Genomic DNA, 14,610 nt, shown 5'->3' on the forward strand with positions numbered 1-14,610 from the left:
TGTCCCTGAGAAGAAGTTTGAACACCCCTGTATTCATACAAACCATTTCTTTTAAATGCAAATGAAACCGACTGAGGTATACTATTTTCTATGAAAAAAAGAATATAGAAAGTGATCTAACTCTTAAAAAATTCAAAAGTTTACATGAATACCCCAGAAATCGAAGAATTTTGTCCTTGTCCTTTATAATGATTAAATCATCATTGCCTACACTGAGCTATTCTGGATTTGCCCATTTTTCCTATCAGTAAATATCATTTCCTTCCCCTAGTTTTTAAGTGTTTGTCTCCTCTTCCCTCTTCCATCCAATGTTCTCATTACAGCTTTTACTTTATTAATATTCTCATAAAATATCATATCCAGCCCCCAACCCTGTCTCCACCACAATGTCCACAACGCGCACAAGGGGACTGAGATTTCTAAGAAGAAAACCAGAGCTTCTGTTGTCCCTTTAGAACGGTAGCAGCATGGCACCACCACAGGACACAAGGTGCGTTTAGTCTTTGTTTGTTTGTTTAAGATTTGAAGAACTCTGCTTTATGATCAAAATCTAAAGATTAACTCCTACAAATAGATACTGCATTTTTTAAATTCAATTTTTCCTTTTTAAATGCTTTGAGCATTTTATACATGTATAATAATACATTTTAGTCATTTTCTCCCTCACTACCCTCTCTAGCCTCCCTCACTCCTGCTGAAACACTACTTCTCATCAACCCCCTTCTATATTCTGCTTATGATGCACTGAGTTTCATTACTGCCTTATAAATGAGAGCGAGAGAAGATTTTTTTTTTTAACAGAGTATGAGCCCTTCATGGAAAAGGTCACAACAGATGTTTCTGCGTTGTACCAGCCTCCAACCTGGACGTCCCCAAAAGAACACAAAGACATTTGTATCACTGGCTTACTGGTTATAGGACTATCGCTAGAGCGCTGAGACAGGGATGGGTGCACTGCTCCCATGAATTTTTCACAAGGTATATGGAAATCTGAATTTAGAAAAGAGAGGGAAGGGATGAATTACACATGCACAATTTGAAATGTCTCTGACACACTGGACATGCACCCAGCAACTCATCTAGACCGAAATCCAATTAATTGGACTAAGGACCTAAGAGCTCAAGATGAAGTCGAGTTGACTAAATATGCACAACTTATTCGTGGCAGAGGTAGAGCTAACATTGTTTAGATAACTTGCCACTTTATTTTCTTGTCCTAAAAAGGCAGTCTGCACCTATTGTATGAAAAGCTTCCCCATACCCAATTTGCTGCTACCTGTTATGCCTACACAAGTCTTACCATTTACTTATATAATCATATTTCTAACAGAGAAAAAAAACATAAATATGCATTGAGTATAAGGCATTTTTGTTTGTATTGTTTTGCATGATAATAGCCAAATAACTATTTTATCTTGCATTAAAAGCAAACAAATCATATTAATAATAATGATGATGATGATGATAATAATAATAACATCTCCTACAATGCATCTGAGCACTATTGGCTTTATTAGCATTATTTCACACTACATGTAAAATGCTTGGTGGCCATGTATACTATTTTGATGACACCTTAGAGACCAGAGGCTGAGACACAGAGAAGTAAAACAACATGCCTCAGGTCACGCAGAATGTAAATGCTGATGCAGGGATTTAAATCATGTAGAGCCAATGCCTTGGATAGCAAACAATACTAGGTGTTTTCCATGCCTTAGAGCAATAAGAAAGGCAACTTCTTGTTTCTACCCACTGGGTTTTATGTAACACTATTACTGACACAGTTTCCCATTGGCAGTCTCCTTAGGAATGGAAAGTCTCAATTCTCTTTGCAGCCAAAATAATAACAACAAAACTTCTTCTAAGATTTGACTACTGCTGAGGTTGAGGCTGTTCAGTGATACAAAGTCTCCCTGGTATGAGCAGAGAGAGAGAGAGAGAGAGAGAGAGAGAGAGAGAGAGAGAGAGAGAGAGAGAGAGAGAGAGAGAGAGAGAGAGAGAGAGAGAAACGCTCATGCATGCACTTGCACACACACAAAGAATTGGCTGGATAATCCTTGCATTATTGGAAAAGTTCCAGGTACTTACCAATAATATGGTTTCTCAAGAAATGGATTATCACATGCAGTTATCACAAGACCTCTTTGTCCTCTCCTCTCCACATTAGACACTAAATTGAATCTCAACTCTTTTCCTTCCTGTCAGATTATAAAGAACACTGAAAAACTTAAGATAGGTGTTCCTGAAATAGCCAGTGGGGCAGGACAGAGATTCTACACATCATAAACAAGATTATGGGTGGTGCTAAATGACTAATTAGGCAAATTCGTAATTATGACAAGGTAGTTTAAAGACTGACAATATTACTTTGGGAAAGTAATACATTTATAGCTGAAAAGTTTACAAATATAAATATCCACCTATATGTTCTGGCGCTTAAACTACTAGGCTTAGAAACAAGTTATGTCTTCCATGTATATAATAGACATAATAATACAACCCTTGCTGGGATTTCATGATGATAAAAATCAGATTATGTATGTGCAAGAAAGATGAAAATAATAAATTGCACTATAGACATTAAAAAGGCTTACAAGGATCTTGCCACTAATCAAAACTTCAAAAAAATTTTCTTTTATTTATATATCTGTACCTCTACAAATGAAGATTTTCTTTGCCAGTGTGGATAAGTAGGCACTCATAATTAATCTCCAGTTTCAAGTACCCTTGCTGATCAATTATCTGTTTTTATCAATATTTAATAATAATAATTTCTTGTACTTGTTGAACTTCCAGTATTTTATAAGTAGCCTATTGAATTACTTTAGCCAATAGGTTTGTAGAATCAGTGTTGTAAAAAAGTAAAAAAAAAAAAAGTTATGTGACTGGTTTAAGGCCACAGAGATGACAAAAATTTACAGAAAAGGAATGGGGAAAGAAGGAAGAAACAAAGCAATGTCCAAAGCTAGTTGTTCTCGATCCTCCCTTGATGCTGCCACCCTTTAATACAGATCACAATGCTGTGCTGACCCCAATCATAAAATTATTTTTGTTGCTATTTCAGTAATTTTGCGACTGCTATGAATCCTAATGCAAGTATCTATGTTTTCCAATAGTCCTAGGCAACCTCTGTGAAACAGCTATTTGACCCCCAGATTCAGAATCATTGTTCCAAGTTAATAACATATAATGTGGTATTTTTGTTGAGGTAACCCAGTCACAAAAGAACACACATGATATCCACTCACTGATAATTGGATACTAGCCCCAGAAAGCTCTGAATACCCAAGAAACAACTCACAGACCTTATGAAGCTTAGAAAGAGGAAAGGCCAAAATGTGGAAGCTTTAGTCCTTCTTAGAAAAGAAAAAAGAAAAAAGAAAAAATTGTGTATTTATCATATATTATTATGTAACAAATTTCATGGGTTATAATAATATTTTACAAATTAATTAATTAATTTTAAAAAAGAAAATATCCTTTTTCTATGTTGGCAAAAATAAGTATCTTTGTATGAACTATCTAAAATTACTATAAGTTTTTTCAGTGTATTTGCTTACAAGAAATATGACTAAGTTGCTGAAACAAATAATTATTTATCATAAGCTGACTAATAAATTTGATATTATCAATAAGTAGCTTGTTTACATAAATTATTTTAGGGAGAAGAAGAATTATATATAAAACATTTCATATGTTGTATTTACATATTAAAGCATTTAAAATATAAGCCAAAAACAGGTCTTGGGAAGAAGAAAGTATTAGGATTAAAAAAAGGAAGAGAGGGGGAAGAGAAAGAGGGAGACGGAGAAAACTGTGATTCCTTGAATAATTGTGATCAGTAGATAAAATGAGAAACTAATTTGGTTTATTTGAGAAGATGGTGACCTTAGGAAATTAAAATAGGTACTATAGTTTAGTTGGCCCTTACCAGGGGTCATTTTCTGTACCAAAAAAATTCATATAGATTACCATACTTAAATCTCTCAGGTGCTGTTAGGTGATTTTATTACCCCAATATTACAAATGAGCCACTTGAAGTTTAGAAAAAGTACATTCTTAAAGATCATACAGGCTAAACAAGCAAAGAAGCTGATCTAACTCTTAAGCTGCTGCATGCACCTTTTAAAATAAAAGTCTTCCAAGCAGTCTTAGAGACGGTCAATTGCCTCCCATTCAAGTTATCCTTAGCATATTCCCAATTTCATCAGTTGATCTTCAGTGTTTCTAGTCATGGTTTTAGGATGTGACTCAAGAGCACCACATTGCTGGATAACTAATCTTTCAAGGACAACATCCAACAGTGTAAACTATTCATAGCTTCTGGAGTATGGCCATGACTCAGCATCAGCATTGGAGTGCCTGGAAGTTGCCAGGTTTTGAGACCTAATAGCGTGCTGAGATTGAGTCATGCCTCACTAATACTACAATCAGCCCCTGAACTAGTGGTGAGTCAAACATAGGTTTGGTAATAACATGTAAATAATATGCCCTACATAGATAAATGCATAAGAATTTGTGAATATGATTCACATACATTAAAATAAAGAACTTTGAACTAATCAAATCTATTTAGGTTGCCACCAATCAAATCATGTACATAATTTTATACCAAACATAAGACATAAGAAATGTATGTGTATGCTGAATGATTAAGGTAATTGTATACAAATTAAATGCAGATAGGATCTCTACTTTAACATCATTTGAACACTCGGTTAAATATGACATTATTATATTTACATTCCTGCAAAGATTGCATGCTGATATAAATATTTACTAATATTTACAGAGTATGTTCATCAGAATATGTTCAATAAATATTTTCAAATCATTTACTTCTCCTTTAGATGGCTTGTTATATGGTACCTTGAGTTCATCCCACAAACAATAACCTGAAGTCTTACCAAAGCTACAGGATTTGCTGTTAAGATCCCATTGTAATATCTACATTGAAAACACATATTTGCAACCATCTCAAACACTGCAGAATCTGTGCACTGTTTACATAATTCAAAATGTATCATGAATTTGGACAAATCAGATCTTTATGATTTTATAATCCCACCCAACAAGCCAAGAAGACAATTTTAATAGCAGTCTACTAAAAATATGGCTTTACATTTTTTCCATAAGGCATCAATTAGAAAATGATTAAAATCAGTAAATTGTTATTTTTAAATGTACCTTATACCTGAAGAGCAAAGCAATGTCTTGAGAGAGATCACTGTTCACGGTGTAACAAGCAATCTTTCTCACACACACACACACTCTCTCTCTCTCTTTCTATCTTTCCCTCCTCCTCTCCTATCCCTCCTCCTTCTCCTCCTCCTCCTCCACACTCCTCAAATGCTTTTAAAGATTGGATTGTAAATAGTGTGTCCTGTACCCAAAACATTCACATCATGAAACGACTTCAAAGGCAAGGAACAGGCTGCTGTCCAGCCCCTCAATACTCATTACAAACACAATGCATAATGGGCAACAGTGAGTTTTAGAATCCTTGCAAATTATTCTTCCAGTTTGTTCTTTCATCTCTAAAAGATAAATGCTGAAAAAATGGAACTTGTATTTACTATCTCATAACATATTATATCTTCAGTTATAGAAGCAAATGTTAGCAAATATGATTAAATACATGCATCATATTTTTCTAATATAGAAATTAATTAAGGAACCCATTATCTGCCACATGCTGTTGTAAGTACTGGAGATACAACAGTTAGCAATAAAAAATATTTACCTTCATTTCTTGTGTTGGAAGCAGATGGTGAGCTCATCAAATAACTATAAATTGTGCAAAGAAAGGCAAAGTAGAATATCAAGAATGAGAGAGATGGTGATTCAGTTTTGATAGAATGATGACAGAATGCCTTTCAGAGGAAATGACACTAAGATTCTCATTGAGGGACTTAACAAGGGTAAGATACACAGAAAGAATTTTCCAAGGGAGAAAATATTGCACAATTTTAAGTCCTGCTATATCAGTAATAAGCTTAGTAGTTCCAGGAATAGCAAGGTCAGTGAGACAGAAAATAGGAAAACTGGTTTGGGTGCTGTTTGAATTTGAGGTGTGGGGGGTGAGGGGAGATAGATAGATAAATAGAGAGAGAGAGAGAGAGAGAGAGAGACAGAGAGAGAGAGAGAGAGAGAGAGAGAGAGAGAGAGAGAGAGAGAGACAGACAGAGACAGAGACAGAGACAGACAGAGACAGAGACAGAGTAACAGAGAGCAAGACAGAGAGAGAAACAGAGAGAGACACACACAGAAAGAGGAAGATCTTGCTTTTAGAACTAAGGTTTCATGCAGCTGGAACTAGGCTAAACTTACTACATAGTGGAAGCTAGCTTTGAACTCCTGATACTTCTGTTTCCACCTCCCCAGTGCTGGAACTGGAGCTTTTTGCCATCACTGCAGATAACAGGAAAGGTTAGAAGATAATTTCATCTATTTACCATGGCATGGTTGTCACATAGAAAATGTATCATTTATTTGTAGCAAAATATAAAGCAGTTGGACAGCTGTGGGCATATTTATTTATGTACCAGTATAGCATGCATATGTGCATGGTTATACACATATGTGTATACACAAGGTTATGCACATATGTGTATACACAAGGTTATGCACATATGTGTATACACATGGTTATGCATATATGTGCAGAGGCCAGAAGTTGACATCATTTGCCTTCTTCAATAACTCTTTTGTACTTTTTGAGGCAGCATCCCCCACTGGATCTGGATCTGGCCAATTTGTCTATCAAAACCTGTGGCTGTATCTGCTTTCTTAGTGCTGGGATTACTGACCCAAGCCTACACACCAGATTCTTTACATGGGTGTTGGGCAAATAAATGCAGGTCTTCATTCTTGTGCAGCAAGCATTTCAGTGTTTGAATCGCATTACTTGCCTCATAAAGTATATTTTTAAAAGGCTATGCCATAAAATGGGGGAGAGATGCAATGACTCGGAGTAATGTAGTTAGTAATTGGAACAGGTTGACAGAAAAGGCAATGCAGGAATAATCCCCTGATGGATTAGGTGTGGCTTTTCAAAGAAAAATGCCTCAATTTTGGCATGGGCAACAGATAATTATTTATAGGGCCTGAGGCTGATAAACAAGAGTTCAGTTTGCAACCATTGGATGTAATGTGCCTAAATAATACCCAAAGATGAATAGTAGAAGCAAGCACTTAGTACGTCACTTTAGAGAGTAAAGAAAGGCTATTACTAGAGGTATAATTTCGAGAGCCATGTGAACACTGAAATTACTCAGGCTCAATGTAAGTTACTTATAAGATACTGGAGACATGAAGAGTAGATGTATCATGGACCAGAACCTTCAGATATGGGAAATGTTAGAATATGAGGAAGAAGGAACAAATTAGGCTCAGCAGAGGCCATCACATCAGAGTTGGTGCTGTACCACTTTCTGCCAAGTGGAGATACTATTTCCAGGACAAGAACAGTGACAGGCAGTGTCAGAACGTCCTGCCAGATAACACGAAGCATGAAAATACTCTATTAGACTTATCAACAAGAGGGTGAGTGATGTCTTTATGTGAACTCATATAAAAGAATGTCTGATTCACTACAAATTAGTGGAAATTCAAAAGACAAAAGTGGAGCAAAGTTTGAAGATAACAAATACACATAACTAGTAAGAATAGGAAACACACAAAGGAATTTCCCTATTTTTCACACAAATTACTTCATCTTTGTTCATTTATATATGTAGGCATGTTTTTCTACCAGTAACTAACCAATTCTGTAACAGTCACCATCTGGAAATCCTCTAATTTATTTCAAAAAGCATAGCAGTTTAAAGGCTGATACAGCTAAGCTACAAATCAGACCTCGGATGACCTCCTTGAGTTACATTCATTTTCTATAAACACACAGAACTCAAGAAACATATCACTTAAATATCTCCAGTTATTATAAATATTACAGAATATGCAGATAAGTAATTCAGTGGATGGTGCGTGAGACAGGCTACAGAGCTTCTGCGCCTCCTCCAGGCACCTTCACATACTCAGCAGCACACTGAACCCAAATATTTGAGATTTATGAAGGGGTTTAAGGCAGAGATATGATTGATGAAATCATTGGTCGTTGATGCTCAACTTAACCTTCAGATTCTCCTCCATCCCCTGGAAATGAGACAAGAGTGTCCGTATTTTGAGGAGGTGAGGCTTTACCTCTTCGGAAAGCCCAAGAGTTGTGCTCTGGGAAATTAAATCTTGAAACAAAGAAGATCCTTTACATCAAAATTGTCATATAAGCCAGAAATTCAAGCTTATTCCAATATGCAAAAATCTAAAACAGAAAAATAAGTTGACATAAAAGAGGAAAGATGATTATTAAGTAAAGAGAAGAGGCTAATAAGGAAAGGAGGGGTATAAGAGATGGTAAATACGAGATGAGATGCATCAAAGCATGTTATATGGGTGTATGTAACATGAGAAAATTCATGATTACATACAAGTGATACACACAAATAAAACTTTGAAGACAAATACATAATGTCATACACTTACAGTCCCATTAAGTCTCTAGTAATGATTTCAATCCATCTTCATATTATGACCAAAGACTAAGGAAAGGTACCTCAAATTTGCAGATTTTCTTTTTTTTCCTGACCTTATACAATTTTTTTCTTTTCTTTTTTTATTAGATACTCTGTATTTATATTTGAGATGTTATCCCTTTCTCCTGCCCAGCTTCCATCTCCCCTCCCCTTCCATTTGCCTTCACAAAGGTGCAGTCCCTCCTAATCACCCTCTCCACCCAATTGCCTTGGCATTACCCTACATTTGGAAAACATACCCTCCCTAGAACAAAAGCCTCTTCTCACATTGATGCCAGACACTGCTATCTTCAGCTACATATGTAACTGAATCAATAGGTCTCTCAGTGTGTGCACACAGGTTGGTGTTTTAGTCCATGGGAGTTTTGGAGGGTTTGGTTGCTTGATAATTTTGTTCTTCCCATAGAGTTGCAACCTCGTTCATCTCCTTAGGTCCTTTCTTTAGCACCTTCATTGGGGTCCCCATGTTCAGTCTGATGGTTAGCTGCAAATATGCCCAGCTGTATCTGTATGCCTCTGGAAGAGCCCTTGAGGTGGCATCTCTATCTGGTTTCCTGCCACTAAGTACTCTTTGGTATAGTACTTGGGTTTTGTGGCTGCATATGGGGTGAATCCAAAGGTGAAGCAGCTTCTGAATGATCTTTCCTTCAATCCATGTTCCTCTATTTGACCTTGTATTTCCTCCCGTGAGTGTTTTGTTCTCCCTTCTAAGAAGGACTGATGCGTCCCCGTTTTGTCCTTCCTTCTTTTTGAGCTTCATATGGTCTATGAAATGTTTCTTGGGTATTCAGAGCTTTCTAGGACTAGTATCCACTTATCAGTGAGTGCATACCATGTGTGTTCTTTTGTGATTGGGTTACCTCACTCAGGATGATAGTCTCTAGTTCCATCCATTTGCCTAGGAATTTCATGAAGTTATTGTTTCTAATAGCTGTGTAGTACTCCATTGTGAAAATGTACCACAATTTCTGTATCCATTCTTCTGTTGTAGAATATCTGGGTTCTTTCCAGCTTTTAGTGCAGATTTTCAAACTACATAATATATTCTTTGAGAAGTTTTCTGTGCATTACAGGAGTCGTATATAGATAGATATATCTCATTTATACTCTTTTTAAAATATAGATATAGATAGAAAATCTCGTGGGAAGGCTTACTCCCATCCTGCCGTTCCATAGATTGTTGCCATGTATGCTTAGTAACATGGTAGTGACATTTTAGAGATTCATGTCAGGATAATTTAAGATTATATGACAAATGAAACCATTAGAAATATGAACATTCATCTGAGGAAATTAGGAAATTGGAATCTTCCAAAGTTTTAGTGGTATGAAAGATGTCTCAGTGGAAAAAATTGCTTGCCATACAAGTATGATGATCACAATTAAAATCACCAGAACCCATGTAAAAATTGGCATTTCGGCTCCCTAATTCTAGCGCAACTGCAAAAAGATAGAGACAGAAAAATCCTTGGATGCTCCTGGGCTAGGTAGCCTGGCATCTGTACTGGCAAATGACAAAAGAGAGACCCTGATATCAAACAAGTTAGAAGGCAAAGCATCAAAATAAAGGTTGCTCTCTGACCTGTACATGTGTACCATGGCAAATGTGCATTTACATTCACACTCACACACATGAGTACACACATACTGTACGTAGACATATATTATGAACACTCATATACTTACCCATATGCACACATATAGACACACAGACACACATAGTGAAACCACCAATGTTTAGTTTTACCAACGATTTCCAATTGTTTCCCATTTGGTAAAATCATTTTGTGAAGCTATTTTCTAATTTATTGTACCTATAATTAGATATTGCTATTTTTGAAAACTTGGGTTTTCAAAATCATAACTCAGTGAGTAAAAATAGTTACTGTCAAATCTAATGACCTAATTCTCTGGAATTTTATAGAGAACTAAGTGGAGTGATTACCAAAAGTTGTCCTCTGACCATTAGAGAAGTATCATTGTACTTATGGATAGATAGATGAATGCATGGATAGAAGGATGGATGGGTGAATGGATGGATGAATGGTAGATAGATAGATACATAGATACATAGACACATACATACATACATACATACATACATACATACATACATAGTTAAATAGATACACAGATAGGTAGATACATATATAGATGATAGATAGATAGATAGATAAATAGATAGATGATAGATAGATAGATAGATAGATAGATAGATAGATAGATAGATAGACAGACAGACGGACAGACAGATGGACTGAAGGGGTGTAACAGCACTTGAGAGTATTTGCTGTATAATCATAAGGACTGGAGTGTGGCTCACACCACCTGTGTTACAAGCTAAACATCCTATAGTAGACTAACACGGGCTTAAATTTACCCAGGAATGTGTTCCCAGGGACACATAAAGGCAAATAAACCAAGGGGTAAGTAAATAAACCTACCATTTCTCCAGAAAATTGAACATCTCTATTTTCTGGAAGCACTCTGAAATTTCACTCGTTTTCTTTAGTGTGTGATTCTGTAGAAAGTCATGAGGAACAATTTTAACTATATTTTTACACAAATGATTTTAAAAAAAATGTTTGCTGATTTAAGTATAATTAGGGGTCTGAATTGGTGAGACACCAGAAATAAATTCTGAATTAAAGATGAAAAACAAGAACAAAGAGTACCTGTTTCCTATTAGATTGTTTTTTTCCATTTTCCTTTTCCTTTTCTGTTATCTTAAAAACTGCCAGAAATAAAACAATTTGGCAGAACACAGTCCCAAAGAGCTCTAGTGAGTGCTTTCCTCTAGGCAGGATGCTGTTTATTCTGCTTTAGCCTGGAAGCCTGTTTGGAATGCAAACCATGGAGAGTAGAATCACTTCAGCTCCTTATCCCTGGCTTCTTCCTCCTGCCCTTGATCTCCAGGCTCACTCCTCTTGCTTTCCCCTTTCTGATCCTCTTTCTCCCCTTCTCTTTCTCTCCCTCGTGGTTTTTTTTTTTTTTAACTGATTGTATAAAGCAGACACTTGTCCTGAGTCACTCTCTTGTGGGTGCCTTGCCTTGAGGTTTTTTAAGTTGGGGTATGGATGGCAGGGTGGAATGACTTGACACATTGTTTAGATGAGTTAGATGATAAGGATAACCAGAGCCACCTGCACTTAGCAGATTTATCAAGATATATCACAGGATGAAAAACAGAAGGAGGAAAATCCTCAGATGTTGTACACACCAAATATATGGAACACACCAATTAAGACAAGAGGTACACAGTTCCAGTTTCAAAAGAAAGCATTGTAGAATGAAATATAGCGCCCCAACGTATCCCTGTGCCAGGGGCCATTCAATCAATGTACTTGGGGCATACTCTGGCTAGGAGATTGCCAAGAGAAAAAATCTCAACTATCTTCAAATTCAGCTCAGCATATTTCAGCCTTCCATCAGAACAGCATACCTCTATTCTATCTGGACCTTCATCTAATCTCTGTGTAAATTCATTAATTCAGTTACTGGCTACCTGCACTGACTCGTTGCAATATCTCTTCAATTTGCTTTGTGTAACCCCTATAGTTTCTTTAACCCACTTTAAACTTTATGTTATGTATACTAACATTTAAAATGGAACAGAATTTCTGTTATCATGAATTCACAAGAAACCAAGTGCATTCAGATAAGAAAAGTTGGTGACATCAATGTGGTTTGTGTATCTACTGTCATCCAATAAGTCCTGACAATGTTGTTGGTAGAACGTGTTCATCAAATTTTATGTTTCTTTTTTTTCACCAGTAGAAGCTAATATATGCTTGGATAAGTTGTTATTTTCCAGAAACTAAGGATACTTTTCTTTTCTTTTGTGAAATTTTTGATCTGACAAGGTTTCACCTTTTTAAGCCCAGCATTAAGTCCTCAAATTTGTTATACAGCACACAGTAGCCTCCAGTTTAGTACCTCATACTCCAGCCGGGCTTCAGACTCATGATCTTGCAGCCTCTGGTGACAGAGTGCTCAGATTACAAAGCTGAACCTCAATGCCCAGTACAGTGTTTCTTTTCAATATAGTTGTTATTAATGCCTTGGCTTCAGAAGAATCATTTCCATAAGTAAATTGAAGATTAAAGTTATATTTCAAACACGTTTTCTCTTTTAAAGTTATTTTTCACTTGTTTGCACAAAGATTTTTCTTCCTTCTCACCAGACTGAATACCTTCATTGCAATGAATTCAGTGATTTAAAAATATTGATGCTTCGCATACACCCTTCCCGAACTTCAGGGCTCTAAATGCTTAACTTGGTCCTAAGTGATAGGTATATGTACTTCATATATTGTTGTTTCTTGACAGTTGTGTTGATCCTAGGCCTGATGAGTGACATTAGAGCTTTCTTAACAAAATAACCCTAAAAGATTTTGTTTGTATATTCTATTCTTAAATTCACTTTTGCTTACTACATTACTGCTGACATGGTCATGGGCATCTCTCCAAATCATCCTATCTCAGACATTTCCTGAAGTTCCACTTTGCATTCAGTGCTGTAAACACACAAAAGGCACAATATTTCCTGCCCTGAGTTCTACTGGTGGAGCAGAGGAAGAGAAACAATTATTTTGAAGTGTGCTATTCACTCGTTACCAGCAAAAGTGTAAATGGCTGCAGTCATATACGTGAGGTGATTTGGCTGAGACTGCAAGCCTTCGGCTTCAGAAGTTGGGGAAACCAAGTTTCAGCTGGCATGTAGCCAGGCAAAATGACGACCCTTTCAGGTCCATGAACAGTGTTGTGAAAGTTCTTGGCTAGAAGATGCGAATGGCGGGGTTATCTCTTATCTCGGAATGTGGCCTTTAAAGCGAATAAACCTTTCCTACCCTTCTCATCCTTTTTCATCCCACCACAGAATGGTCTGGGTACACAGCTTCCTTTGATCAAGCAGATGAGTAGAACACCTCAAGCATGATAGAACAGCTAGTTCACTGAAGCACAGGACCATTGTTGACCTATGGCAATGAAGCTCTGAACTCTTCATGCAGCTCTTTACCCACTAACTCTAGGCTATGGAATCAAAGCAAAATTCTGTCCTTCAACAGAACCTGCAATTTAAAAGTCAAATTAAATGTCAACTTGGCAATGTGTATTAAAAAATGTTTTAAAGTTTACATCAATTTATCTTCAAATATCCAAGTAATCGAAGAAGAAATTATTTCTACAGTGCTATCATTTGGGCTCTTTATAACCTTTGTGTCTCACCCTTGCCTAGCATGTTTTGCAAAGAGCCTCATCTAATTAGCCTGTTTAGCACATCTCTTGGTTAAAGGTCTCATTCATACCATATATACATGAGGCACACAGAATCATCAACCTAGTTTCGACCATGCAGCTACACTTGAAGTACATTATGACAACATAATGTAATACAAAATACAATATGACAACATTCCAATGCTTCAGTGTTGCTCTTTGCAGTTTCAAGAGGATTTCAAAGTCCTTGAGACTATAAACAAGAGGCAATACCTATTGAAAGAGCTTCTCTGGCTTGTGGGAGTTTCTGTTATTTTGATGGTCTGCATATAGCTTTGATCCTGTATGGAATCCACCGGGTGCTAGCTTATCCAATGTGCTTTGTGTATTACCACAATGTCCAGAGTTCATTGCCTCCTGGTAAAACAATGTTCTTTCTATCGATGGTATGCACTATTTTTCCTGCAAAATTGCTGGATAAAGAAAAGTAGCTCATCCCATAGCTACAGTTTAATGAATTTTAGATAACCAAAGTCAAACTGACCTTGGAGAGTGAATTACTTATAAAGCTGAGCCTGTTACCATCAGGAGACCATCTGAGCCTAATTGCTAAAACCCATCATAATTGGGTCTGTGGACTGTTTGTGCTTCCATTTAGAAGGACGGGTTTGGAGGATCATTGGATCCCAACCTAAGTGTCTGGCCATATGTCACAGCTGCTTTTCATGTGATATTGTTATAAATCAAGGAGTACAGGAAAGAATCTTAATAGTCTGGGAAAGACAACATGATTGGGCTTC

This window comes from Micromys minutus (genome assembly GCF_963924665.1).
Source record: "Micromys minutus genome assembly, chromosome: X".
NCBI classification, from domain to species: Eukaryota; Metazoa; Chordata; class Mammalia; order Rodentia; family Muridae; genus Micromys; species Micromys minutus.